The sequence below is a fragment of the Saccostrea echinata genome, unplaced genomic scaffold (assembly GCF_033153115.1).
Source record: "Saccostrea echinata isolate AGI-Se365-2 ecotype Australia unplaced genomic scaffold, CSIRO_AGI_Sech_v1 ptg000056l, whole genome shotgun sequence".
In the NCBI taxonomy this organism is placed as follows: domain Eukaryota; kingdom Metazoa; phylum Mollusca; class Bivalvia; order Ostreida; family Ostreidae; genus Saccostrea; species Saccostrea echinata.
In genome coordinates, this window is record NW_026889805.1 from 15,972,501 (window position 1) to 15,977,374 (window position 4,874).

Genomic DNA, 4,874 nt, shown 5'->3' on the forward strand with positions numbered 1-4,874 from the left:
GCTTTCTGACATTGAGATCAAAGCACAGAATAGAAAATGCCCGCCAAAATGAATTGTTTTGTTGCATGCTAATCTCGGTCTCAAAAGTCAAAATCTTAGCAAATACCAGTTTTCTGTGATCAATAATACAACTTAACAGAGACACTAATCCCTCTCCTTGCCTGGCCAATCCTAATACACTGAAATCTAACAATCTACCTTATCAAAACCCAAAGTTACAGAGGTAAGATAGAGTACCAACTACAAAACAGTTCAAAACTCATGTTCTCTTTGGGCTGTTGAATATACATAGTCATAAAATGTTTCTAGGAAAATATTATTGAACATCAACCAAAAAAAAAAAAAGAATTATTACAAATGTGAGGCAAATGGAAAAATGCATATACATGTATGAATTCAGAATACTGTATTATTAACCAAAAGCACAATCTGTGACACAAAAACAAAACAAAGAAAGCTATACAGTAAGATTAATACATATGTATTATGTTTATTATACTGTAAAAATGTATATGACTACAATAAAATTATTCTCCAATGACAGTGAAGTAAATGCTTAGAATCAATACAAATACCCCTCGATATATAAGACTAACGTACATTTTTGTTTTTACCATGGATGTCTGTAAGTCTATGTAGACTTCTGTCTGTTATCTGATCACATCCATGCAGGCATAATCCTAAAACCCTTGAAGGTCATGTTGTTGCCAATATCCTTAAAGTGTGAAAAGGTCATGACTCAAGATCATACCTCAAAGATCAAGGTTGAGGAAAATGAGTTGAAATTGTTTCTGGGCAATAATGCAGTCAAACCTTGTTATCTCGAACTCGAAGGGACCGAGAAAATACTTCAAGATATCCGAGGATTTGAGATATCCTGGGTAAAATACTTAAGGAATAAGCAGTTGAGACTTCAAAATGACTTTGACATATCCATGGTATTCAAGATATCCATGGCTGAAGTTCAACTGTATATTCAATACCTTGTATGTCATGATGATAAGTTATACTTTTATACTCAGTCTGGTTCAAGAAATGTTGCTGAAGAACAATGGGGAATGGGGAAGAGGAGAAACATCAAGTTTTTTGTTATCTATAGCTAGGTATGGTTATTGAAGCAGTTTTGAAGGTTCCCTGGGCTTTGCAGAAAGAATTTCTCAATTATATTTTTAACATATAACATACACAACTTTTTTTTCCACATATCCTTTTTAATAGTTATCAAACATTCATATCAATGTAAGAATTAAATCTTATTGAAAAAAAGACATACACTGAAGCTACTTGGGTCATTAATTTTTGATATATGTTTAAGATATGTAATTTATAAAAACTGCAAAACTTAAGTGATAAACTTGAACCTTTTTACTTTAAATTTGATTTAAATACTGCTACATTTACTAGTACATTCATAACTATGTGACATAGGCTGAAAAGTCTATCAATGGTTATTACAGAATATTTTATGAAAGTGTCTCTTTTTTTATGGTCCATAAACATTATCAAACTAGATAAACTTTAGATGAGCAGTCAAAAGGGGAAACCGGAAAATAATAAATCAAATGGCTAATGGTGAAAATTACCTTTGGGCAAGCACTATGACGAAGAGAAATCTAAAGACAATTATCTCAAAATGGAACCCAAAACTGGGCATAAGCCATGTCAAGCTTGCATCAGTGTTTATTCTATGTGACCATGTTAAGGCTTCATTGACCACTTATGGCAGTGATTATATCAGTCAGATGGAATAATATTTTCTTTTAATTTATAAAGGTACATAGTGTGTTTGTGGGGAGATTCTAGCTACCGGCTACAGGACTGCCCTCCTGATGGAGACAGATAGGAAAGCAATACGACGAGCCATACTGTCCATAACAATCAAAGCACTCAAGAAAATTAGCACAAAAAAGTGGGTTGATTTCATTTTGGTTAAAAAGCCCCTAAGATCCACTTGAAAACATTAAATACATCACAGTCATAAAACTTCACCATATCTTCAAGTCAAGCCATTTCTACCAATTCTATTTCATTTTTTTATTGACAGAAATTTTACTTGCAATCTACAATTTCAACACACACACAAAATAATAATAATAATAAAAATATCTATGTATGTATTTCTAATTCAAAATATTCAGTTTGGACTTTCTCAGGTAAAATCTTTATAACATAGACCTTTATAATGTGAAAACTTAAATAGTTGCTGCTATAAGTTTACAGACTTTCATTTTTTTTTTTGTCCCCAGGCTCTAGGATTCAATAAAGTCCCAATCCCAACAGACAGTAAACTTACTGTCATAAAATCTGGTCTCAATTACCACACCTTTTACAGGCTGGCTTTACAAAATTTAATTGAACAAGTTTGTGTATTGAAAAGGAGAGTTAATTATACCATCATAAAGAAGTCTGGAGGTATTAACTGGCCAATTCCGAATTCCTAATCAAAAAGTACACAATTTATCGTCTTCATTTGCCTATTTGATGGTACATGTTGGCTACCTCCAAGAAGGTGGGATACATAGACCTTTACAAATTAAGATCATTTATCTCATAAACTTTCAGATCAATCCATTCTTAAAAATAGACATGAAATCAATGAAATCAGGAGGAATAGAATTAAGGCCTTAAATATGAACCGTTATCTTCAAAAGAATTTATGTACATGTATCCTGCCCTTTGCAATTATACGAAATTACGAAGTTAGGAGTAAAATCTTTCTAAAAATATTTTGTGATCATTAAAGTAACCTGATTTACATCAGATAATTAAACTACTGAAGAAAGTAATTCAATACAAGATTTGATATTTAGATTTAAATATGTGATTAGTGGTGGAAAAGATGAAAATCTTTTTTTTTATTTTAAACCTTAAAATATTTAATCATGGCTGATCTGATTGAGACTTGACCACAAACAAATAAGACTTCAGCATGTTCAGACATTCCTCAGTGATCCACCTCTGAATGAAAACATGACTCACCATAAAAGGTGTGATTGATAGAGCTATCAACTAAAGAATGAAAATTACACCAGGTTACAGGACAAGTATACCTCATAACTTCTTGATTCCGTTCAACAAAGCCTTAGATAATGAGAATGCTTAATGAGGAAAAAATATGTCATTTTCTATCAGTGTGTGGGAAATTGAAAGTAAAAAAAATACCTGCAAATAGATGAAATTCCTTAAATTTATCAAAATTAGATAATATTTTTTGTAAAAGCCAAAGTGAATTTAATAAAATAATATTTGTTAAACTCACCATTCATTGACAAAAAAAGTGAAAGCTTAATCCAGCCTTGAAATTTTTCAGCAAATTTCCAAACATTTAAAACCAAAATATCAGAATAAGTTGTTCTAAAACTATGGCACTTGTCCTTGCAAGCAATCTGTATACCTCACACTTAGAAATAAGTATTAACAACAATCTTTTTAAAAACTTTCTATTGATAAACATCAAATATTGTATGTACCTCCTGTTCATTGTGCCATAGAAGTTTGCATGATGGAGAAAATAAAATTAGAAAGATAAAATCTGAGTGAAAAGCACCATACTAAAAGTTGGTGAGCATACAGTGAACACAAACTGAAAGTCATTTTACTGCAAACTTGTGCTTTTGCCAGAGTGTCACCAATGTCTTAGTATACAAACACAAACTAGAAGCATGAAATAAGTTCTGTGAATGAACAAAAACTTTTCTGTTATAACTGATCAACAAAAAAGATAACTTTCTTTTTTGTTCACCCAATTTTCCTTCCATCAATGAATTTTGACACAAGAGGTCAGAAAATTGCTTTCCCTGTACCAGAGATTTAGCTGAACTCACTGTGGAGACTATGAATGGCTATCATACTAAAGCCAACTCCCATCTGTGAATCTCATAAATTAAGAAAGCATGATCGTTCACAAAAAGCCCATTTATTACTTCACACATCATGAGGACCAACCATTACTATATCTCCTTTGTTGGAGAAAATTTACAGTGTAAATTATTTTCCTCTTCAACATCTACATATTAAAACAAAATCAAAGCATGAGGATAATTAACTTTCTGAACCCATATTTCATAAGCAGATCAATCTGGACATTACAGTTTGAACCCTATCTTGAAATCAAACAGACATTTTAATGAGGATTTTCTATATTTGATGCTTTATGGTCAATCAAAATGAAATCATTTGTTTCACTAACCTGGACATCAGCAGCAATTTGATTAACTCTCCCCATCTGAGTGGTCAACACTATATGATGGTTCTGTATTGCCTAGTCTTTGTACTCCGAACTTCCGCTACAATAATATTTATTCCGTTAATCACCTATTTCTAAATTAGTATCTTTGTAACGTGAACTATTGGCATTTAATTCTTTAATGGAGACTGGCTAACTAGAATCAATTTGATACTTATACAAATGTATCTCTTGTATTAATCAGATTTGCCACAAAAACGTACTGCAAAGGGAGAACAATGAATTCGGAATCATGTAGTCAGAGACTGTAGAAGATTTAATGTCAGTGGAAATAAATCTAATATCATTGTGTATATCTGACCTACCCTGCGTGCCACCTTACCCACACACAAATTGTTTATGGCAAACTTTTGAAATGAACAACAAATCCACTTCTGTTTTTTTTTTTTAATGGATGACTCTGAAATAAAATAAATGGATTTAGTTACAGAACTTTTACATAGTCTTTAGATAAAAGAGAAATGATAAAACTTCTAGTATACTTGTCAATATGTATCATTCTTAACCGAAATGTTATTTTTAAATATTCTATGTGAAATAGTCTAAGCAGTTTTTGCTGTGATCCTCTAACTACTAAGTCAATTTATCATATCATCTAATCTGTTTAATTGGCATCAGTTACTCAAAA

General features: G+C 31.5%; 1 protein-coding gene across 2 annotated transcripts in view; it reads right to left on the bottom strand.

Moving 5' to 3' along the window:
* The window catches only part of LOC133173034 (protocadherin-9-like), a 33,168-nt gene extending 28,533 nt beyond the window's left edge, over window positions 1-4,635 (bottom strand). The window contains exons 1-2 of one of the 2 annotated variants that reach the window (XM_061307919.1): window positions 4,569-4,635; window positions 4,190-4,286 (exon numbers count right to left, since the gene is read on the bottom strand). The gene's annotated coding sequence lies outside the window, so the exon portion shown is untranslated. Of the gene's footprint in view, window positions 1-4,189; window positions 4,305-4,568 lie in introns of those variants that run through there. The other variant, XM_061307920.1, reaches the window with a different exon arrangement.
* Window positions 4,636-4,874: the final 239 nt, after the last annotated feature.